The sequence below is a fragment of the Prionailurus bengalensis genome, chromosome A3 (genome assembly GCF_016509475.1).
Source record: "Prionailurus bengalensis isolate Pbe53 chromosome A3, Fcat_Pben_1.1_paternal_pri, whole genome shotgun sequence".
In the NCBI taxonomy this organism is placed as follows: Eukaryota; Metazoa; Chordata; class Mammalia; order Carnivora; family Felidae; genus Prionailurus; species Prionailurus bengalensis.
Genome location: NC_057354.1, coordinates 123,355,338 through 123,381,089, shown reverse-complemented (window position 1 = coordinate 123,381,089; position 25,752 = coordinate 123,355,338). Strand labels below are relative to the sequence as shown.

Genomic DNA, 25,752 nt, shown 5'->3' with positions numbered 1-25,752 from the left:
AAATCCAAATACAGTAGGTACCATGATTCCCTGTCCTACTTTATGAAGAATGTACCTAAAGCATAGATAGTTTAATTGTCTGGTAAATAAATGGTAGAAGAATACAAAGAACCCTTATTTTCTGATTCTAGAGTCTGAATTTCAAATATCCACACAATACCACCTTCCATAATAATTTAAGCACCTGTGTATTGACTAAAGAGGGTTTTTGTTTGTTTGTTTGTTTGTTATTTTGTTTTTATATGAGAGTCCTTAAATCTGTAGCAGGGACCACTACTTGGTCAGAGAAAACATTTCTGATTCCTCGAAAGAACAGAATTCCAGAATCTTAAAAAAAATATATAAAAAAGAGATATGTGAATAAATATATAAATGTATTAAAACAGCTAAATGTAGATAACTAAATGCCAAAACAAAGGCTAAGATTAGCTTTTGGGTCAATAGATGAGATAAAACGATAGTTGATATATACTCACATCTGCTCTTACCTGATTTACAGTCACCCTGACCGCAGTCTTCTTTCTCCTTGGTCAATTCTCCTAAAGATCTGCATTCTCCTAATGCTCATCCATTGTCCACAAAGCCTCAAAACCTACTCTTTTTCATACTTATGGTTATGGAGTTTACCTCCTTAGGGAATATCAGACAACTTAGAGAACTCAATGCTTTCAGGTAACATAAAAACATAATTCCAAATGTCTCTAATTACCAAAAAGTTTTCCTTTATATTTCTTTCCAACAGTGATGTGGATGGCCATTTCCCTACTATGTTTTCCTAATCTACCTGTATATTACTACTGATTCATCAGTCTTAGCAGATTTTTTTTCTGTTATTTTTAAAAGAAAATGGAGACAAGACATACAGTTACCTAATGCAATTTTTAAAATATTAAACATCTGAGAGGGTATTAGTATTTTGACCTCAGGTACACAGTATATTCTTTTAAAAAATTTCAGATGATTATTAGGATTATTAAGTCAGATCAAAGGGCAGAAAGGTGGATTCTTTGGGGGATGAGCTGGAGTGCTATGAGCAGAGTGAGCAGATGGGCATCAGGTGAACTGATTCCCCAGGAAATGAGGAAAACTACAAACAAATGGGGAAAAGTTGGGTATCTAGGAGACGGAGATAGCAACATTGACCATTTGGATAACCAAATTATACCACATCACCAAGATGCATGTCACATAGACACATAAATGCCATACAACTTAAGGTATTATTTTAAAGAATAAATATATACTGTTCTAAAATCATATGTAATTAAACATGTCACTGACCTCTGTGGTGACTTTAGAGTAGCAGACTCTCTTAGCTGAAAAACAAAAGAAGATTAAAAATCTCAACTCAGAAATATATTTTAAATATATGATAAACAAATAAATAATGCCATTAATAAATAATGTGCTCCTGAAAATAAGTAAGGAAAGCCCTAACATAATAAGAGACAAATGCACTAGGAACAGGAACAAGTGTTTTAAAAATAAGAAATATAACATGGCTAATAAACATGTGAGAGGATGTTTAACATCTCTAAAAAATAAGAAAGAAAAGCATATAAAAAATGGGTATTCTATTTGCTATCAAATTGTTTCAAGGTTGGTAATGGTGCAATGAGGCAGGCTTTTTCAAATGCTTCTATTAGGAGAATAAAATAACAGTGTTCCTTGTAAATCAGTTTGGTTCCGCATTTCACGATCGTTAAACATATTTCTGCTGTTTTACCAAATGATTCCATTTCTCAAAATCTATCTTAAAGGAAAAAAATCATTTCAATGTACAAAAAGATGGTCACACTATTTATAATAGCAAAATGAAAATGGAAACACTCTGCATGTCCAATAAAGAGGTGTGGTCACTCTATTTCAGAATATTCCTGTAAAGAAATATAGCAGATCTGTTCCCAAAGAATAGTCTAAAGACTTTATATAGTCAATTATCAAAAAGAAATAGGAAAAAAGATTATAAAAACATATTACCAGTGACTTGTAGTCAAAGAAAGAAGGAAACTTGTTTTTTAAAAAGGTAGGTTAATAAACATACTTTGGACAATTTAGTTATCATGCCACAAACTTTTTTTTTTTGTAACGCAAAGGAAATATAGAACTATAAAGACTTGACAAATGTAAAGCAATCTTTTCTGTGAGAACAGGATACCTGTTTAGACTTGACTAAAATTTTGCATCTAGTTATGTGTAGACAATAATATATACCTATAACCTCTAATAATTAGACTGTGAACCTTCTATCTGGAACAAGGACTATGTGCCATTCAGATCACTGTAAAAGACAAGTTGGATAGGCAGGAGGCATGGCCAGATGATTGAATTGTGGCCCCTACCTCAGACTGCACAGCCAAACTAGGGTCACAAGGAGCCACACAGCTCAAATGGTGCATTTGTATGAAGGAGAAAAAGCCACCTGTTCCTCCAGACTCTTTATTGCCATCTTCCAGAAAACACCCTTTGGTTGTAACTACACAAGTAAATGGCGCCCCCGGAGTTGCAGTGTACAACCATTGTAACTTTATGTGGCAGCCTTGAGCCATGTAACAGGATGACAGAGTGATTACTAAGAAGATCAGATGGCACTTAGAGGATGGGTCTAGAAGAGACAGATGTGGGCAGGCAGTGAGGAATGAGAAGCTACCTCCCACTCCCAACCTGCACTGCCCTGCTCCCCTTAGTGATATAGGAGAAATCCATTCCTAGAAGAGCAGGAATATGATCATGTGTGACCATCCTATGGAGTGGCCTGTGGTGAGAGACCATGAGGGATGCCCCATGACAGGGCATGAGGGAAATGAGGGGACTCTAAGTTCATCATTCAGAAATGTGCAGTTAGAATACAGCAAAATTCTAGTCTATAAAATTAGGGAGAAAATTCCTCCCTTGTAAGTTTGTTGTTAGGTTCAATGTTCATTCATTTGTCCAGGCATACACATATATCACTTAGCAGATGATAAATGCTTATAAATGGTAATAATTATATTAAAAACAGCTTTATTCCAGTAACATTTTAGCAAATTCTAGAGAAACTCCTACTGCAGTTTTAAATATCCCTCCTGCTCTGTTAGAAGTCATGTAGATAAAACTCCCACTGCATTGATAACCAGTTCCACCATTACTAGCTACAGAGTAAATCTCTCAAGTTCTCTGGACCTTCATTTCTTCATCTGTAAAGTAGAAGTGAGTATAAACATAGTAGTGCTGTCCCTTTCCAGTAAGATCCTACCTACAGAATGAGTCTACACAGTGTAAAGATCAACATATATGTAAAGGATAGTGTGTGTTTGCAGGTGCATGCATGTCTCATGTTTCTTCTTAACATCCCCTGTTTGTTTTTATTAGCAGTAAACACCTCAGAAAAATGTAGAAGGAGCTTGCATGCTTTGTTTTCAAACAAAAATTGTACTTAGGAAACTATTCTATTTTCTTCCCTTTTCCAGGAGGAAGAAGAACCCCAACAAGAGAGCAGTAAGCAGCAGACAAGTCCCGGAGTTCTTGGGAGCTGGGATAAAGTAACAACAAAAGGGGAATGAAAAAACTGTCCACAGTTCAAAATCTGAAGGAAATTCCATTCCTTTAACAGTATCCAGCTGTCCCCTGGGAGCCATTTCCTGGTGACTCCTGAGAAGCTTCATTGAACTTGGTAAATATAGCCTTGGAGCTGACTGAGTATTTCTACAGAAAATACTAGCTAAGTATTTCAGTTTTAACCAAGAGGAAGGGAAAGGAGGAGGAGGAGGAGGAGGAGGAGGAGGAGGAGGAGGAGGGGGAGGAGGAGGAGGAGGAGGAGGAGAGAGGGAGAAAGAGAGAGAGAGAGAGAGACAGAGGAGAGAGAGAGAGAAACCATTCCTAAGCACATTGTTTGGACAGATAGATACTGTGTTGATTATGTCATGATTTCTGTATGGATCCATGAGTTCCTGCATTTTAATTAAGACTGTAGTTTTTCGGGGCGCCTGGGTGGCTCAGTCAGTTAAGCGTCTGACTTCGGCTCAGGTCATGATCTCGCTGTCTGTGGGTTCGAGCCCCACGTCAGGCTCTGTGCTGACAGCTCAGAGCCTGGAGCCTGTTTCAGATTCTATGTCTCCCTCTTCCTCTGACCCTCCTCTGTTCATGCTCTCTCTCTCTTTCTGTCTCAAAAATAAATAAATGTTAAAAAAATTTTTTTTAAAAGACTAGTTTTTCTGCTTACTTGCCTTGTGTAACACCAAGTGAATGTGACTAGGATTCATCACTCATCTGCCTCTTACTTTAATAAAAATGCCAAGGTCTTGAAATCAGAGTGAAAGCATGTGGAAGCACTGGTTTTGTAAGTAAAAAGTTAGAAGAAAGTCAGCCAATGTTAGCAACTTCATTTTCTAGAGGATCTTTGGGATGTTGGCACTTCTCTCCCTTACTCTATTTTATGGATTCAGAAATCAAAGGGTGCCAGATTAAAAAAAAAGTTTATTTGGTCTGGATATTCACCTGTTAGCACAGATTCCATCTAAAAAAAGTATTTGCACAGATTCTTCCTCTTCTTCCTATGCTTATTTTTGATGTAAATGACTAGCTAACATTGAGCCTCATTAACTCTAAAATATGTGAACCTTGCCTTTTTTTTCTGTTTTCAACATTCAAAAAAGTGTTTCATAAATCATAAAAAAAATTATTTCTAGTAAGACTAACCTTGCAGCATGAAGCTGATTTGGAGGCACAGACATCCACATTCCATCATTCCATACATTAACAATAAACATAAAGGCAAATGTTATTGCACTTTTTCATTATATATGAAGGAAGCATTTTATAATTCCAAAGTTCAGTACAGTATAATAATATCACTCAGGTATTAATTTCTTTCCTTTTCAAAGTTTTCTTAACTCTGCTTTTCCTAGAGATCCTCAAGAAACTTACAGGAGTACTTATTTCTTAATGAGAGTTGCAGGTGGCATAATTTTTCTGTATCATGGAGGGAAGACTATGCCAATATGGGACTTGGATGCCCCATATGAGTTGGTGGTTCAGAGGTCAGGAAAATTGGGGAAGGAAGTAATTGCAGAATCTGGAAGATGCTAAGACTGCTCTATCATCTAAACTGGTCAACACTTGGTCTTCCTTAATTTAACCCTCCCCCACCCCCATACCAAGTCACACACCAATTCATATGACCTCCGAAATTCAAGCTCTGATGTTGTAGTCCTTTTTCTAAATCTTTGGGGACCAGCATTGGCTACCTACTATCATTTCCTCAAGCCTGTATTATTTGAACTAATGTTTAATGCCTTTCATCACTTTTCCTCTTCCAACCTATATCCTTCCCAATTATTCTTCAATATGAACCCTCACCATGAACTACTTAGAGTTTCCACTGATTTCAAATGAGAGACAGTTCCCTACTTTAAATTCCAGAAAGCCATGCACAGAGTAGCAATTCACAAGGGGAGAGAGATGCCAAAGCACAGGTATTAAATTAGATTATACATTGTCTAAAGAGAACCTTTAATTTTTAGTGGCTTTAACCACTAATCTAAAATATAATTTCATACTTGATACTTTACAATTGTGAATTCCATGGTGTGCACCTAAGCATGTTTCAGGGGGAGTTTGAAGAGCATTGCCATGTTCTACTTTCAGCTGCTGAATGACTGAAACACCAACAAATTACTGAGCACTTGCAATGTCTCTAACTCTTAGCTAAGCCTTGTATTTAATATTCATTGTGAGTCAGTGAGATAAGGCAACAATTATTCTCATTTTACAGATGAGAAAGCTCAGTACCAATGAGGCTAAGTGACCTACCCAAGGACAAACAACCAGTAAATGAATCAAGATTCCAATTTAGATTTGGCTTTGTCGAGGTGGGATTCCTGGAGGAGGTGGTCTGAATTTCAGTTTGAATCAAAGCCTACTGATCACTCAGACTTCTGAAAATTTGGTTATTTACTAGCATACTACCCTTGTCACCTATAAATTATACATGTAGATTGTAACTCAGTTAATTTCAGCACTCCAGCACAAACCCATCCTTCTCTCCTTCTTAGTTGGAAACACTGGCAAACTTCATGAAGTCAGGGAATAAGACTATGCTACTAATCATTTATATCTTAGGTCCAGCACAGTACCTGGCACATGGGCAGAGATCAAGGACTCTTAAGTGAATAAAGAAAAGCAAGTCCTAGGATCAGGTTTGCACTAATGTTTCTGGGGATCCTAAAGAAGTGGACAAGCCAACTCATCCAAGGGCACCAAGCAAGTCAAGCAAGACTTTTCTGGATACTTATGTATGCAGCCTCAAACCAGGTGCTAAGTCTGTATTAAGATAAGTCTAGAGGAGGCAGATGTTAGGTATCTGTCCTCAAAATTCAGAATCTGATCTGGTTCCATCTTCAAAAGCATTTCTTATATGTTATACCAAGCCACCAATGATGTAAATAAAACATTCAGGTTTCTTGCAGAAATGTTACTCCACTATTCTTCATGCAATAATGCAGCACTCTGTAACAAGCTTTATAATGAGGCTATGAATTAAAGTGATGCATGGTTTTTCTGAGGTACAATATGCATCACAACAGCCTGTATTAACAATTTAAAACCATATAATGTGCTTTATAAGCTAATAAAGTAGCTGCCTCTAAATGATTTATCAAATATGAATAATGCATCCAGAAATAACTCACAGGAACAGGCCAGGCATCCTCCCCTCCTTTGCTCACTGACTTTCTCCACAGATGATACTGAGGACACATAGGAACTGAGTTACTGGGTTAGAGCCATCAGCCTCCTGTTCTGCTAGGAAGACTGCCTGATTTCTCTCCCAGAGCCTCCCTGCCTATTCTATTTCCAGTGTTCCAGCCTCCCTCTCTGCCTATCCCCATACTTACCTCTGTCTCTACCCCTTTCCCTCTAGAGTTCTCCCATTTTCGGTCTTCCTCAATCCTTCATTCATTCTGCTTCATTCAAGGGAGTCAAGGGACTATCCTAGGAAGTTGTCATGTAGGAACAGTTACATATAGATTATGCAGTCAGTAAATTAAGTACTCAGAAGGGAGAACTCTGAGGGCTCATAGCCCAGAAGAACAGTTATACATGCTTTCTAGGCTTCTAAGGTACATTAAACTTCCCAAACCCCTAAATACTAGCTAGATCATGCTCAAAATTTTGTCTTTTGAATACCACATTTATGAACTCTAATTTGTGATTACCTGAATACTCAAAGCATGGTGGATCCCTATCTGAGCATTTTTTGGGGGGAAACCTGATTTCAGAAATAAATATACATGTATACAAAACCAAAAACACAGAGGAAATATTTTCAAGAGAATATTACTTCTACCTAACAATGAGAACAAGCTAGCTCTTTGGGAACCCACTACACAGCCTACACAAATTAAGCAAAATACATTTCCAATAGTCACAAGCACTTGATAGTAGAACAAAAGACCCATGACTGCTATAATCCCTAATAGAGAAGCACAAAGAGAACAAACTCGCCATATGCTGGGATACTAAAGAAAAATACAAATTTCTACAAATTTATGAAATATATGTGGGGGCTGGCAAGACAGATTAGAATTCTAAGGAGCCCTAGCCATAGACTAAGGCTGCATCCACACAAAAGCTCATTCCAGTACCAAATGAAAAGGGGTAATGTGCCAAAGACCTATTAGCAAAGCTGAGAGAAATCACTTTTCCACAAGAATACTGTAGCTGTCTTCTGAAAGTTAAAATGAGGCAGTAAAGAGATCTCTATAGGCATAGGAAACAGGAGGTGGATAGGAAATAGATAACAAAGAGAATTTTTCAGCAACCCAAAAGCTTAGACCTAGTCTGTAAAGTACAGGGAGATCTCCTAGCATTCAGAAAGCTGGACACTTGTCTATAAAGCATAAAAAAGATCTCTGGAATATCTCTAGTGCTCATACCCCAAGTCCTTCCAAAGGAAAACTCCTGATATGGCCCACACAATTTTGAAATTAGAGATAATCTAAATCAATTAAACCTACAGTCATGCCCAGACCCAAGTCATCAAAAAGTTAAATTCACTCAAGCTTTCTTCTCCAATATTAGCTTATCAGAAGAAGTGGAATGCCCTCTTTTAGAGTCAGACATCATTTATCTCAATTTCTACTATTCTTCTACACAAAATGACTATTAGCATTCAATAAAAAATTTCAAGGCATATGATGAAGAAAGTGAATGCACCTCATACTCAGAGAGAAAACATTCAAGAAATGGCCTAGATGGAATTAACAGACAGGGAAACTAAAATAATTACGCTGGGTTTTCCACTTCTGGTTATGGTGAAATGATTTTTACCAGACTATCTCTCCTGCTGTAACAGCTATAAAACTGGGTCTAGTTGCTACATGTTATTCAGGGAGTGGAAAATAGGTAGTACAAGACTAAATCTATGAGAGGAGGAACTCATGAGCTGAGCTCCTTGATCACTTGCTTGGGGAAAATATCCCTACTTGGGCAAAAATTGATGCAGATCTAGTAGAATAAGACTGTCCTATTGAAATTAAGAAGAAATCAGAATTTGAAGCTGCTGAAATGTATCAAATCTGTGGATTGGAATATTGGGGGAATGGAGGCTGTGAAGAGAAGGGGTTCAGAATTGTCCACAAGTCTGTGGTTGATGACTGGTTATATGTGATCAGGAAGAGACCAACCAAGACTTCCTGAGAGCAGCCACTATGAGGTTGAGACCTGAACAGAGATGCTAGGGGTTGATCACTATTGGGGGAAAGGAATGTTGAGGGATGTTGAAGTACTTGCTGAGCCAGTAGGGAGAGTTCTCATCAACAAATTCTTTTTTTTTTATTATATGAAATTTATTGTCAAATTAGTTTCCATACAACACCCAGTGCTCATCCCAAAAGATGCCCTCTTCAATGCCCATCACCTATCCTCCCCTCTCTCCCACCCCCATCAATCCTCAGTTTGTTCTCAGTTTTTAAGAGTCTCTTATGCTTTGGCTCTCTCCCACTCTAACCTCTTTTTTTTTCTTCCCCTCCCCCATGGGTTTCTGTTAAGTTTCTCAGGATCCACATAACAGTGAAAACATATGGTATCTGTCTTCTCTGTATGGCTTATTTCATTAGCATCACACTCTCCAGTTCCATCCACGTTGCTACAAAGGGCCATATTTCATTCATTCTCATTGCCACGTAGTATTCCATTGTGTATATAAACCACAATTTCTTTACCCATTCATCAGTTGATGGACATTTAGGCTTTTTCCACAATTTGGCTATTGTTGAGAGTCTGCTCTAAACATTGGGGTACAAGTGCCCCTATGCATCAGCACTCCTGTATTCCTTGGGTAAATTCCTATCAGTGCTACTGCTGGGTCATAGGGTAGGTCTATTTTTAATTTTTTGAGGAACCTCCACACTGTGTTCCAGAGTGGCTGCACCAGTTTGCATTCCCACCAACAGTGCAAGAGGGTTCCCATTTCTCCACATCCTCTCCAGCATCTATAGTCTCCTGATTTGTTCATTTTGGCCACTCTGACTGGTGTGAGGTGATATCTGAGTGTGGTTTTGATTTGTATTTCCCTGATTAGGAGCGATGTTGAGTATCTTTTCATGTGCCTGTTGGCCATCCGGATGTCTTCTTTAGAGAAGTGTCTATTTATGTTTTCTGATCATTTCTTCACTGGATTATTTGTTTTTTGGGTGTGTACTTTGGTGAGCTCTTTATAGATTTTGGATACTAGCCCTTTGTCCGATATGTCATTTGCAAATATCTTTTCCCATTCCGTTGGTTGCCTTTCAGTTTTGTTGATTGTTTCCTTTGCTGTGCAGAAGCTTTTTATCTTCATAAGGTCCCAATAGTTCATTTTTGCTTTTAATTCCCTTGCCTTTGGGGATGTGTCAAGTAAGAAATTGCTGTGGCTGAGGTCAGAGAGGTCTTTTCCTGCTTTCTCCTCTAGGGTTTTGATGGTTTCCTGTCTCACATTCAAGTCCTTTATCCATTTTGAGTTAACGTTTGTGAATGGTGTAAGAAAGTGGTCTAGTTTCATTCTTCTGCATGTTGCTGTCCAGTTCTCCCAGCACCATTTGTTAAAGAGACTGTCTTTTTTCCATTGGATATTCTTTCCTGTTTTGTCAGAGATTAGTTGGCCATACTTTTGTGGGTCTAATTCTGGGGTTTCTATTCTATTACATTGGTCTATGCATCTTTTTATGCCAATACCATGCTGTCTTGATGATTACAGCTTTATAGTAGAGACTAAAGTCTGGGATTGTGGTGCCTCCTGCTTTGGTCTTCTTCAAAATTACTTTGGCTATTCAGGGCCTTTTGTGGTTCCATATGAATTTTAGGATTGCTTGTTCTAGCTTCGAGAAGAATGCTGGTGCAATTTTGATTGGGATTGCATTGAATGTGTAGATAGCTTTGGGTAGTATTGACATTTTAACAATATTTATTCTTCCAACCCATGAGCACAGAATGTTTTCCCATTTCTTTATCTTCTTCAACTTCCTTCATAAGCTTTCTATAGTTTTCAGCATACAGATCTTGTACATCTTTGGTTAGAGTTATTCCTAAGTATTTTATGCTTCTTGCTGCAATTGTGAATGGGATCAGTTTCTTTATTTGTCTTTCTGTTGCTTCATTATTAGTGTATAAGAATGCAATTGATTTGTGTACATTTATTTTGTATCCTGCAACTTTGCTGAATTCATGTATCAGTTCTTGCAGACTTTTGGTGGAGTCTATTGGATTTTCCATGTATAATATCATGTCCTCTGCAAAAAGTGAAAGCTTGACTTCATCTTTGCCAATTTTGATGCCTTTTATTTCCTTTTGTTGTCTGATTGCTGATGCTAGCACTTCCAACACTATGTTAAACAACAGCGATAAGAGTGGACATCCCTGTCATGTTCCTGATCTCAGGGGGAAAACTCTCAGTTTTTCCCCATTGATGATGATATTAGCTGTGGGCTTTTCATAAATGGCTTTTATGATGTTTAAGTATGTTCCTTCTACCCAAACTTTCTCGAGGGTTTTTATTAAGAACGGATGCTGACTTTTGTCAAATGCTTTTCTGCATCGATTGACAGGATCCTATGGTTCTTATCTTTTCTTTTATTAATGTGATGTATCACATTGATTGATTTGCGAATGTTGAACCAGCCCTGCATCCCAGGAATGAATCCCACTTGATCATGGTGAATAATTCTTTTTATATGCTGTTGAATTCGATTTGCTAGTATCTTGTTGAGAAGTTTTGCATCCATATTCATCAGGGATATTGGCCTGTAGTTCTCATTTCGCTGGGTCTCTGTCTGGTTTGGAAATCAAAGTAATGCTGCCTTCATAGAATGAGTCTGGAAGTTTTCCTTCCCTTTCTGTTTTTTGGAACAGCTTGAGAAGGATAGGTATTATCTCTGTCTAAATGTCTGGTAGAATTCCCCAGGGAAGCCATCTGGTCTTGGACTCTTATTTGTTGGGAGATTTTTGATAACTGATTCAATTTCTTTGCTGGTTATGGGTCTGTTCAAGCTTTCCATTTCCTCCTGTTTGAGTTTTGGAAGTGTGTGGGTGCTTAGGAGTTTGTCCATTTCTTCCAGGTTGTCCAGTTTGTTGGAATATAATTTTTCATAGTATTCCCTGATAATTGCTTGTATTTCTGAGGGATTGGTTGTCATAATTCCATTTTAATTCAGGATTTTATCTATTTGGGTCATCTCCCTTTTCTTTTTGAGAAGCCTGGCTAGAGGTTTATCAATTTTGTTTATTTTTTCAAAAAACCAACTCTTCGTTTCATTGATCTGTCTACAGTTTTTTTAGATTCTATATTGTTTATTTCTGCTCTGATCATTATTATTTCTCTTCTTCTGCTGGATTTAGGCTGTCATTGCTGTTCTGCTTCTATTTCCTTTAGGTGTGCTATTAGATTTTGTATTTGGGATTTTTCTTATTTCTTGGGTTAGGCCTGGATTGCAATATAGTTTCCTCTCAGGACTGCCTTTGCTGCATCCCAAAGCATTTGGATTGTTGTATTTTCATTTTCGTTTGTTTCCATATATTTTTTAATTTCTTCTCTAATTGCCTGGTTGACCCATTCATTCTTTAGTAGGGTGTTCTTTAACCTCCATGCTTTTGGAGGTTTTCCAGACTTTTTCCTGTGGTTGATTTCAAGCTTCATAGCATTGTGGTCTGAAAGTGTGCATGGTATATCTCAATTCTTGTATACTTATCTCATCAACAAATTCTTAGCAGCCATAGCAGTCAGCTAAAATAACAGAAAGGCTACTGCTTATGAGTAAAAGTCACCAATTAGAGTAAGACTTGCCCTATACCCAATGTGAAGAATATTAAAACCAGGAAAACACAAAGAAACAAAAACAAACCCCCAAACCAATAAACAAAAGAACACTAAAACCAAAAGTTAACAAGCCCCCAGGGGGGAAAAAAGACCCCCAGGGGAAATGGAATTTGAAGGTTATCTCATCAAATTTGAGAGGCTTGGGAAATACTATGAGCATTCCACAGATCTACATCAACAAATCAAAGACAAGCCTATTTATTTAAGGTAATCAACCTTTCCTGGCACTGAAGTCTGAAACCAGAACACATTGTGCAGTCATGTTTCTATACACCAAAAATAAACAGTCCCAAAAGAAAATTAATAAATTAATTCTATGGACAATAGATCTAAAAGTATAAAATACATAGGAGTAAATTTAACTAAACAGGAAAAAACTTGCATGTGGAAAATGTTTAAAAAATAAATGAAAGACTACCTAAAATAATTGGAAGACATCTCGTATTCATGAAATGGAAGACTCAGTAATGTTAAGATTTCAATACTATCCAAGGTGATTAGCAGATTCAATGCAAATAATATCAAAATTCCAATGGCCTTTTTTTTTGAAGAAATGGAAAAGATGATCTTCAAATTCATACAGAGCTAAAGGGGTTTTAAATAGCTAAATTAATATTGAAAAGAACAAAGCTGGCTAACTCATACTTTCTCATTCTAAAACCTACTAGAAAGCAACAGTTGTAAAACAAAAAACAGTGTGGTCCTGACATAAGGATTGGAAGAGAGAAAAAATGCAATAGAATTTAGAGTCTGTAAGTATGCCAATATACCTACTACCAAATGATTTTCAATGACGGTCTCTTCAACAGATGGTACTGGGACAACTGAATAACCATATATAAAAGAGAGAAGTTGGACCCTAGCTCACACCATATATACAAGTAGTTCTAAATGGATCATAACTTAATTTGATGGACTAAAATGAAGCCACTGGAAGATAATAGAGATAAATCTTCATGACCTTAGATCTGGCAATCAGTTGTGTGTGTGTGTATGTGTGTGTGTGTGTGTGTGTGTGTGTGTACACATGCATAAGAGAAAAAACCAGATAAATAAGACTTCATCAAAATTAAAAATGTTGGGGATGCCTGGGTGGGTCATTGGGTAGGGTGTCCAACTTCAGCTTAGGTCATGATCTCACTGTTCATGGGCTCAAGCCCCACATCGGGCTCTGTGCTGACAGCTCAGAGCCTGGAGCCCACTTCAAATTTCTCTGTCTTCTCTCTCTCTGCCCCTCCCTGCTTTTGTGCTTGCTTGCTCTCACTCTCTCTCCCTTCCTCTCCCTCTCAAAAATAAATGAATACAGAATGAAAAACCTACATAACCTATAAGAATATTGGCAAATCATATATCCTATAAGGGTCTATTACCCAGAATATGTCTTAAACTCAACAACAAAAAGACAACCTAATTTAAAAATTGACAAAGGACTTGAATTGACATTTCTCCAAAGAAGATATTCAAAAGCCCAGGAAACATATGAAAAGATGCTCAACACCATTAGTAATTAGGCTAATACAAATAAGTGGTACAGAGTGGTACACTTCATACCCACAATGATAGCAATAATAAAAAGATGGAAAATAATAACAAGTGTTGGCAAGGATGTGGAGAAATTGGAACATTTTTACATTACTGGAAGGAATGCAAAAAGGATCAGCTGCAGTGGGGGAAAAAACATTTGGTGGTTCCTTAAAAAGTTAAGTACAGAATTATTGTATAATCCCATAATTCTAATCCTAGGCATATACCACTTAAAATTAAAAACAAACAGGTCTTTAAACAAGTTCATGTGCATGCATGTTTGCAGCATTCTATTCAAAACAGCCAGGAAGTGTAAACAGCTCATATGTTGACCAATGGATTAGTAGATAAATAATTGTGTGCCCCCCACACACACACACAATGGGATGTTATGCAACCAAAAAGAGGGATGAAGTACTGACATATGTTACCACCTGGAGGTACCTGAAAATCTTTATGCCAAATGAAAGAAGCCAAACAAAAAAAAGGACAAATATTGTATGGTTCCATTTATATGAACTATCCAGAATAAATAAACCCACAGAGACAGAACACAGATTTGTGGTTGCCAGGGCCTGGGTGAGGGAAGGATGAGGAGAGACTGTTAAATGGGTAAGTGATGGAGATATTCTAAAAGCAGATAAAAATGGCAGTTGGGCAACATCGTGAATGTAATAAATACCTCTGAATTTTTCACTTTAAAGTGATCAATTTTGTTACATGAATTTCACCTCAATATTTATTAAAAATTACACAAAGCAAAAAATAGACTCAAGGGAAATATAAAGAAATTTTATACTGGGAATATAAATACATCTACAATTTCAACAATCCATAACTGAACATTTATACCAAATATCATTAAGGACAGAGGATGTAGGAATAAACAAAAACAATAAATGTTGTTCAACTAACCTGACTAAATTGGAGTTTAAAGAGCATTACACTCCCATACCAAAAAACACACATTAATTTAAAAGGAACATGTAGCATTAAGATAAACAATATGCTGAGCCATAGAATAAGCTTAATAAATATTATGTAATTGTAATCAGAACATGTTCTGACCACATGGTATTTAGTTAAAAATCAGTAACAATAAGATCATGAAGAAAATTTTCAAGTATTGTGAAATTAAACCTACAGAATTTCAAATAATCCATGAGTAAAACATAATATCATAAGGGAAAGTAGAGAACATTTCAAAGTAAATGATAATGAAAACAGACTATCAAAATATATGAAATGCAGTGAAGTATTAATTATAATGAATTTTATAGATTTAAATGCTTATGTTAGAAAAAGGAAGTGAAAAATTAATATTCCAGTGTGTTCAAGTAGCAAAAGAAGAATAAAGTAAGTCCAAAGTAAGAAGAAAACTGGTAATAATAAAAGCAAAAATAATAAAAAATGGATGGGGCACCTGGGTGGCTTAGTCATTGGGCATCTGACTTCAGTTCAGGTCATGATCTCCCCATTCGTGGGTTTGAGCCCCACTTCAGGCTCTGTGCTGACAGCTCAGAGCCTGAAGCCTGCTTCAGATCCTGTGTCTCCCTTTCTCTTTGCCCCTCCCCTACTCATGCGCTTGCTCTCTCTCTCTCTCAAAAATGAATAAACATTTTTAAAAATTAAAAAAAAAATTTAAACTGTATAAAAAATGGAGAAATGGTATGGACACCAGTAAATTTAAAGCTGTTTCTTTGAAAAATTAATAACATTGATAAAACCCAAGATGACTAATCAAGGAACACAAGACAAAATTCAAATTATTAATATTAGGAATGCACAAAGAAAACGTTATTATAGATCCTACAAAGACTAACATGATAAAGGAGATATTATAAACAACTCTATGGCAATATTTTCAATACTTTATATAAAGTTAATAAATTTCTTCAAAAACAAGTGATACAAGTAGAACTTAACTTTAATAGTTCTATCGCTATTAAAATAATTAAATCATAATCATAAACATTCCCATAATAGAAATCTCCAGGCCTGCATGGCTTTACCCACGGATTTTATTAAGCATTTAAGGAAGAATAACGCCAATCTTACACAAGTTCTCTTGGAAATAGATGGGAATAATTCCCAGTCTTAGGAGGCCAGCATAATTCCAATGTTGAAAAGAAATTCTAAAAACTAAGTCAGTCAGAGAAAGACAAATATCACATGATAACTCATATGTGAAATTTAAGAAACAAAACAAACAAGCAAAAGGAAAAAAGAGAGAAAGAGACAAACCAAGAAACAGACTCCTAACTACAGAGAACAAACTACTAATTACCAGAGGGGAGGGAGAGAGGAGAATGGGTGAAATCGGTGACAGGGATTAAGGAGGGCACTTGTTGTGAGAGCACCTGATATTGTATGAAATTATTGAATCACTATATTGTACACCTGAAACTAACATTGCACCGCATGTTAATTACACTGGAACTAAAACAAAGAAATTTAGGGGCACCTGGGTGGCTCAACCAGTTAAGTGTTTGACTATTGGTTTCAACTGAAGTCATAATCCCACGGTTTGGGAGTTCCAGTCCTGAGTGGGGTTGTGTGCTGACAACATGGAGCCTGTTTGGGATTCTCTATCGCTCCCTCTCTCTCTGCCCCTCCCCTGCTCATGCTGTCTCGCTAAAAACATACAAATAAACTTAAAGAATCAATAAAAGAATTACTGATCAATACCTCATATAACTCAGATATCTGACATAATATCAACAAACTGAAAAATTATATTAGACTACTGCTATTTACAAAATTATCAAAAAACAACAAAACCCTAGGAATAGACCTAATGAAATATGTGCAAGACCTCTTTTTTTTTTTTTTAACATTTATTTATTGCTGAGAGACAGAGCATGAGCAGGGGAGGGGCAGAGAGAGAGGGAGACAGACAATGTGAAACAGGCTCCAGGTTCTGAGCTGTCAGCACAGAGCCTGACATGGGGCTTGCATCCACAAACCATGAGATCATGACATGAGTGGAAGTTGGACACTTAACCGACTGAGCCACCCAGGCACCCCAGATGTGCAAGACCTCTTAATTGAAAACTACCAAACACTGGTGAGGGAAATTTAAAGACTTATATAACTGGGACGTTGGGTCATGTTTAAGATTAGAAGATTAAATATTGTTAAGATGTCAATTCTCATTAAATTTCTATAGATACAACTCAACTTCAGTGAAAGCCCCACCAAGCTTTGGCTGTTGAAGAAACTGACAGGATGATCAGAAAATTTACATGGAAATGCATATTGTCCAAAATAGCCAAAAAATATCTTGGAAAAAATTAAAGGATTAGTACTACATGATTTCAGATTAATATAAATCCCTGATAATACAGTGTGGCATTGGTCTAAAATCAATAAAAGAGAGTTCACAATCATTCATAAATATTCAGTCAATTGATTTTTTACCAAAGCCAAGTCAATTAAATAGGAAAAAAGAAAAGCCTTGTAATAAAAATGAATGTCAAAACAACTGGAATTACATTTGTAAAGAAAAAAGTGTGACCCTTACTCCACTCCAAACAAAAAGGATGAATCATAGATTGAAACATTTTAAACCTAAATGCTAGAACAATGAAGTTTATGAAGGAAAAATTCCAAAGAATATCTTCATGACATTGGAATAAGATATCTTAAAAAGAAAATAAACCTCAAAGCACAAAACAAACAAATAGAATTTTATTGAAATTAAAATTTCTTCTCATTAAAATATAATATTAAAAAGTAAGAAAAAGCCACAGGTTTGAGGATGTTTTCACTTCCTCATATATAGATAGATAGATGGATAGATATATGGGTATAGACATAGATGGACCTTGTATGAAGATTATGTAAAGAACTCCTACAAATAAATCAACAACAGAGAAGATAAACTAATGTAAACAAAAATGAAGAAAAAGATTTGGACACTCCACAAATGAAGACATGTGGTCCCCCACCAGCCCCACCCATCACCCCCACAACCACCAGAGCCCCCCTCCAGGGATGACAGAGGGCTGGAGATGGAGGGCTGGTGGAGGGTTCTAATGAACCAGGAGAGCGGGGGCAGAAAAGATCTGCCAGACCAACGCTGCAGAGGGAATGGCCAATAAACACGAATAGGGGATTGGTCATCAATGAATGGAATTACAACCACCATACTTTTCACACCCAGTAGGATGACTGAAGTAAAACAGATAGGCAATATCAAATGTTGACAAACATGTGGATCAGCCAGAGCTCTACTACTTTGCTAAGAATGTAAAATGGTATAATTATATTTAAATACTCCTCAGCAGTTTCTCAAAATAAACTTAGACATACATCTACCCTAACCCCAGTTAGTGCATCCCCTGGTATTTTCCCCAAATAGATTAACGCATAGGTAGATGGACGGGGACACACACACACACACACACATGCTTCTAATAAAGAATCTTCATTAGCAGTCTTTTTCATAATGACCCCAAACTGGACATACCCCAGTGTCTATCAAGAGGAGAAAGTATAAACCATTTGCAGCACATGCATACCATAGAGTACTAGTCAGTGATGAAAAGGAACAAACTGCTGATAATTGTAATGACATGAGTGGATTAGGAAACCTCATGCCAAGCCAGGGAAGCCAGACACAGCAGAGCACACACAGATTTATATTAAACCCAAGAACAGGCAGGACATCCATGTGGTAATCAAAATAACAGTTTTGCCAGGGGTGTAAATGTGAAGATGATTGACCAGAAGGAAGTACCAAGAAACTATCTGAGATGATGGAAATGTTTGCAATGTTTTGAGTAGTTGTTACACGCATGTATGAAACTGTCAAAATTTATGGAAATGAACATTTAAGATCTGTGCATTTTATATATAAATTATACTTCATTACAATATTACTTTGTCAAAAAGGAAAATAAAGTAACAATAGAACAATAAACATGAAGGTGATAGTCGAACACCATTTACCTCACCATTTTGGAAAAAATTTCCCATAAGGTAGGGAGGGGAGAAGATAGAGAATATGAGGGCTTTTTTTTTTAACAGAAATAACACCACTTAGCATTTTATTTTATTTTATTTTATTATTTTTTTTCAATATATGAAGTTTATTGTCAAATTGGTTTCCATACAACACCCGGTGTTCATCCCAAAAGGTGCCCTCCTCAATACCCATCACCCACCCTCTCCTCCCTCCCACCTCCATCAACCCTCAGTTTGTTCTCAGTTTTTAAGAGTCTCTTATGCTTTGGCTCTCTCCCACTCTAACCTCTTTTTTTTTCCTTCCCCTCCCCCATGGGTTTCTGTTAAGTTTCTCAGGATCCACATAAGAGTGAAACCATATGGTATCTGTCTTTCTCTGTATGGCTTATTTCACTTAGCATAACACTCTCCAGTTCCATCCATGTTGTTACAAAGGGCCATATTTCATTCTTTCTCATTGCCATGTAGTACTCCATTGTGTATATAAACCACAATTTCTTTATCCATTCATCAGTTGATGGACATTTAGGCTCTTTCCATAATTTGGCTATTGTTGAGAGTGCATTTTAAATGGTCCATGTGGGCCATACAGTATTAACAGTAAACGGATTCCTACACTGAGCATCCACTAAGACCTTACCCACTTCACAAAGAAGAAAGAATAAAATCTTAAACAATTTGCTTAATGGCATGTAGCTTGTAGATAGTAAATCCAGGAATCCAGAACTCATGTCTGACTTCAGAGTCCTTGCTTTTACCACTACTTTGATATGCCTCCCCTCAACATCTTTTTTTCCTAACACTGCAAAAACAGGTTTGAAACCCAACAGAAAAAAAAAAATGAGCCAAAACCAGCCAAAGGAACATAAGCTAAAATATCTGAAATGTTTCTAAAGAACCATTCAAACTAAGTTGGAAGGAGACAAATGCAAATTCAACAACAGTGAGCTCCCAGACAACATTCATACGAATAGCAAGAATTGGAAAGGTGCACGATGCCAGGTTCTGGTGAAGATGAGGCCAGACAAGGACTCAGGCACATTGATCATGTCAGTCCTCAGCCACCATGGAGAGTAATCAGAAGGGACTTCATGTGATTAAGCCTATGCCTTATGATGAATCACTTCCATTCCGAGGTACTCATCTCAGAGAAGCTCTATGAGGGGATCTGTACAAAGTATTTAATTGCAGTGGGGTATATGTATATGCATATCTTATTGTAAACACAAAGTTGAGGGATACTTAGCAGCAGAATGGGTAAGTAATATATTATGGATCCAGTGAAATCTATTATGGAAACAAAGAATTAAATAGAATACATTGCAATATAAATAGATTCCAAAATATACTTTTAAAGAATAATGTAAGAAATATAATGAGATTAAAGCACAATAATATATACGCAGTTTAAAGTCATCCATGCCAAACAACACTACCTAGTATACATATTTATGGATATACATACCTTAGAATGGAGATCTAATGAGGAAGAGGGATATAAGCAGAGATCAAGACATCCCTTTAATCAATAATTATAGTTTTAGGTAACAAAAATATAATAAACTGGATTTTAGCACCTGAGATTCAAATAGAAATCACTTTGCGGTTCAAGAAAATTTATTTATCCCACTACAACAAAAAAACTTTGGATCTAATTCTATGCAAATACATGTAGGACAGCCCTAGAGAGTGAATCACATACCCAAATCCAAAACCAAATCTTGAGCTCATATATCCATCTTGGGACCTAGACCCAAATAACTAAGTACCTATTGGGCACCTCCACCTGCATGTTGCATAGATAACCCCTATTTAGCATATTTCAGATGTAATCCTAATTTCCATCTCCAACACAAAGTCCTACGTTCACAGGTTGAATCTATCTTGTTACTCAAGCCATATAATTTTATGTGTGTGTTTGCATGTATTTGTGTGTATGTGCTACAGAGGTACATTTCTAAAGAAGGCTATCCTATAAGGCAAAATGGAAAGGAACCTGGAAATCTTTGTTACCCAACCAGAACTGCATTCCCATCTAATGATGGGATGTTCTATAAAAACACCAATATAGAGAAGGGGGTTAAGCATGGGTCGTATTCTCTTCCTTACTTAAAATGTTGAAGTGTTGGGGTGCCTGACTGGCTCAGTAGGTTAAGGTCTGACTCTGTTTTGGCTGAAGTCATGATCTCATGGTTCATGAATTTGAGCCCCACATCAGGCTCTGCATTGACCATGCACAGCCTGCTTGGATTCTGTCTCCCTCTCTCTCTGCCCCTCCCTGACTTGCTCTTTCTGTCTTCTCTCAAAATAAATAAATAAACCTAAAAAAATGTTCAAGTGTGAAGCTCAGTCTCTATAAACAGATTTGTTGTCACTGACTCAGGACAGACAATGCTAGGAGAAGGAGTTTTTTCTGTCTTCTGATTCCTTTCCTGGGATGGCTCTTCAGACTGATGAATTACCTGAAAATAGCATTGCCCAGCATTCTACAACAAAATAAGTGAAATCATCACACACTTAGTGGCCAGAATATCCTCATTCAGTGTAGACATCACACCTCTGAGCATTGACCAGCTCAGAGTTGGTTTCATTTTGGATTTCTATTGCAATTTTTACCTTCTAATGGATGACAATCTCACATATTAAGGTACTATCAATTTAAGGACAATGACAGTCTGTGAAATAATGAATGGATGAATGAATGAATGAGTGAATGAATGGAGTCTATTATGCCCAATTTTATGACACATGTAAGACACAACAGGTCTTTCCCACTTACAGGGCACCTAAGAATAGTAAAAACAAGAAAGCAGAGAACAGAAGCAAGCACCAGGGGTGTGTGATATACAAAACTGGGTTGAAGAGAACATGGTACCTTTGGAAGGTTTTGAAAGAGGAAAGTCCTAAACCATTGCCTAAGTCATTGCTTCCGGTTGGGGAAGCAATGATAGGTTCTCATCAAGAGGAGAACTAACTGCTTTGAAGTGGCAATAGAGATTGTCTCATATGTTATCACTATAGTTCATATTGATTCATTCTCTGTAGTTGAATTATCTTTAAAAAATTTATGGTGCATTTTTATGGCAATAGCCAATCATGCATATCATTAGTGTGCATAGCAAGGAGTTTAAGACAAGAGGAGACTGATGGCTTTTCAATTATTGATGTAAATGAATTGCCAAGTGTAGCTAGTTTAAGAAATGCAATAAAGAGCAAAAGTCAAATCTCTGGCTCTGTGCACACACACACAACCACACTAAACAAACTCATATCTCATCTTAGCAGCAAGTGAAGAAGGCAATTAAGTTAGTTAAAATTTCAGACACCTCTGGAATTTTACATCGTGAAATTAACTTAAAAAAAACCCACTGTCAATGGCATTTAAAGGAGGGATACTCAGAATTTAAAACTGAGAAGCTTCAAAGGTCCTCACATCCAACTCTGCCCTAGGGAGAAATCCCTCCAGTGTCTCTAGGTGGGTGTCACTGATCTGATCAGAGACTAACTCTGACTAGAGACTGATGGCCAGTGTCTCTCACAGAACTGAAGTCACTTTATGAGGAAAGCAAACTTACCAAATTAAGAAACAGATTATTTGTCCATATATAATGTGGTTTCACCACTGACTTTCTGGGTTTCCCTGAGCAAATCACTTATTCTCTCCAAATATTTTTTTCGTCTTTAAAATAGAAATGAAAGTAGTATTACTATATGTAATTGCTTTAGGGACTTCAAAGGTAGCACATACTACAGAAGTTATTGGCAAACTGGGTTTATGTTATAGTTGTGCTTATAATAAGCACACTGATTCTGGTAACATCCATCTCTACCTTGGGGCCATGGCCACAAACTGGACCACATCACTATCTGTTATCCCAAAGTACCACAATGGATTCCTACTCTGCACACTCAGCACAGCACTCTATAACACCTAGTAACTCTCTTACTTGCTTTTAATAAATTCCATTCTCCATTGCCTCTATTACCATTCCAAAATCTAGCACAGTCCTCAATCCACCATCCAGCCCCATCTACTTTATATCTAGTAAACACTATTAGTTCCTATATCATGAAGAACTAAGATATGTCCCATCTCAACTTCTTGTGTGCCCATTAACAACAAACACATTTATATCCTTGCCTTTTCCTTCCAGTCTAGGAGGACACCTATTCAGAATCAACCATTGATGTGCTCTTTATATCAGCCCCTCCCCAAATCCAAAACCAAATCTTGAGCTCATATATCCATCTTGGGACCTAGACCCAAATAACTAAGTATCTATTGGGCACATCCACCTGCATGTTGCATAGATAACCCCTATTTAGCATATTTCAGATGTAATCCTAATTTCCATCTCCAACACAAAGTCCTACGTTCACAGGTTGAATCTATCTTGTTACTCAAGCCATATAATTTTATGTCATTCTTGAGATATCCTTTTCCATATACTTGGTGTCCAATAGCAAAGTTGTATCAGTTTTTCCTTTTAAATTATTTGACTCCACTTATGATGAAATGGAAGAATTATCCTCTAAAGAAACTCCAGGAAGTAGCAACAGCTAGCGAACTGATCAAGAATGATTTAAGCAATATAATGGAACAAGAATTTAGAATAATAGTCATAAAATTAATCGCTGGGCTTGAAAAAGCATAGAGGACAGCAGAGAATCTATTGCTACAGAGATCAAGGGACTAAGAAATAGTCACAAGGAGCTAAAAAAATGCTATAAATGAGGTGCAAAATAAATGGAGGGGGCCATAGCATGGATTGAAGAGGCAGAGGAGAGAATAGGTGAATTAGCAGATAAAATTATGGAAAAAGAGGAAGCTAAGAAAAAGATTAAAACATCCAGGAGTATGAGGGGAGAATTAGAGAACAAAGTGATGCAATTGAATGGAATAATATCCGTATCATAGGAATTGCAGAAGAAGAAGAGAGAGAAAGGGGCTGAAGGTGTACTTGAACAAATCATAGCTGAGAACTTCCCTGATCTGGGGAAGGAAAAAGGCATTGAAATCCAAGAGGCACAGAGAACTCCCTTCAGACATAACTTGAATCAATCTTCTGCATGAAATATCATAGTGAAACTGGCAAAATACAAGGATAAAGAGAAAATTCTGAAAGCAGCTAGGGATAAACAGGCTCTAACTTACAAATATAGACACATAAGAATAGTAGCAGACCTATCTACTGAAACTTGGCAGGCCAGAAAGGAATGGCAGGAAGTCTTCAATGTGATGAACACAAAAGATATGCAGCTGAGAATCCTTTATCCAGGAAGTCTGTCATTCAGAATAGAAGGAGAGATAAAGACTTTCCCAAACAAACAAAAACTGAAGGAATTCATCACCACTAAACCAGCCCTACAAGAGATCCTAAGGGGGATTCTGTGAGTGAAATGTTGCAAGGACCACAAAGTACCAGAGACATCACTACAAGCATGAAACCTACAGACATCACAATGACTTTAAACCCATATCTTTCAATAATAACACTGAATGTAAATGGACTAAATGCTCCAACCAAAAGACATAGGGTATCAGAATGGATAAAAAAAATAAGACCCATCTATTTGCTATCTATAAGAGACTCATTTTAGACCTGAGGACACCTTCAGATTGAAAGTGAGGGGATGGAGAACTATCTATCACGCTACTAGAAGTCAAAAGAAAGCTGGAGTAGCCATATTATATCAGACAAACTAGACTTTCGATTAAAGGCTGTAACAAGAGATGAAGAAGGACATTATATAATAATTACAGGGTCTATCCATCAGGAAGAGCTAACAATTATAAATGTCTATGTGCCGAATACAGGAGTCCCCAAATATATAAAACAATCACAAACATAAGCAACCTTATTGATAAGAATGTGGTACTTGCAGGGGACTTTAATACCCCACTTACAACAATGGATAGATCATCTAGACACAGGATCAATAAAGAAACAAGGGCCCTGAATGATACATTGGATCAGATGGACTTGACAGATATATTTAGAACTTTGCATCCCAAAGTAACAGAATGTACTTTCTTCTCAAGTGCACATGGAACATTCTCCAAGATAGATTACATACTGGATCACAAAATAACCCTTCATAAGTATAAAAGAATTGAGATCATATCATGCACACTTTCAGACCACAATGCTGTGAAACTTGAAATCAACCATAGGGAAAAGTCTGCAAAACCTCCAAAAGCATGGAGGTTAAAGAATACCCTACTAAAGAATGAATGGGTCAACCAGGCAATTAGAGAAGAAATTTTTAAAAAATATGGAAACAAATGAAAATGAAATTACAACAATCCAAATGCTTTGGAATGCAGCAAAGGCAGTCCTGAGAGGAAAATATATTGTAATCCAGGCCTATCCCAAGAAACAAGAAAAATCCCAAATACAAAATCTAACAGCACACCTAAAGGAAATAGAAGCAGAACAGCAAAGACACCCCAAACCCAGCAGAAGAAGAGAAATAATAAAGATCAGATCAGAAATAAACAATATAGAATCTAAAAAATCTGTAGAGTAGGTCAAGGAGACCAAGAGTTGGTTTTTCTGAAAAAATAAACAAAATTGATAAACCTCTAGCCAGGCTTCTCAAAAAGAAAAGGGAGATGACCCAAATAGAAAAAATCATGAATGAAAATGGAATTATCACAATGAATCCCTCAGAAATACAAGCAATTATCAGGGAATACTATTAAAAATTATATTCCAACAAACTGGACAACCTGGAAGAAATGGACAAACTCCTAAGCACCCACACACTTCCAAAACTCAAACAGGAAGAAATAGAAAATTTGAACACACCCATAACCAGCAAAGAAATTGAATCAGTTATCAAAAATCTCCCAACAAATAAGAGTCCAAGACCAGATGGCTTCCCTGGGGAATTCTACCAGACATTTAAAGCAGAGATAATACCTATCC

At 36.9% G+C, this 25,752-nt stretch overlaps 1 pseudogene; it reads left to right on the top strand.

Annotated features, from left to right (window-relative positions):
• Nucleotides 1-616: 616 nt before the first annotated feature.
• Nucleotides 617-25,752, top strand: part of LOC122467121 — a 101,563-nt pseudogene continuing 76,427 nt past the window's right edge.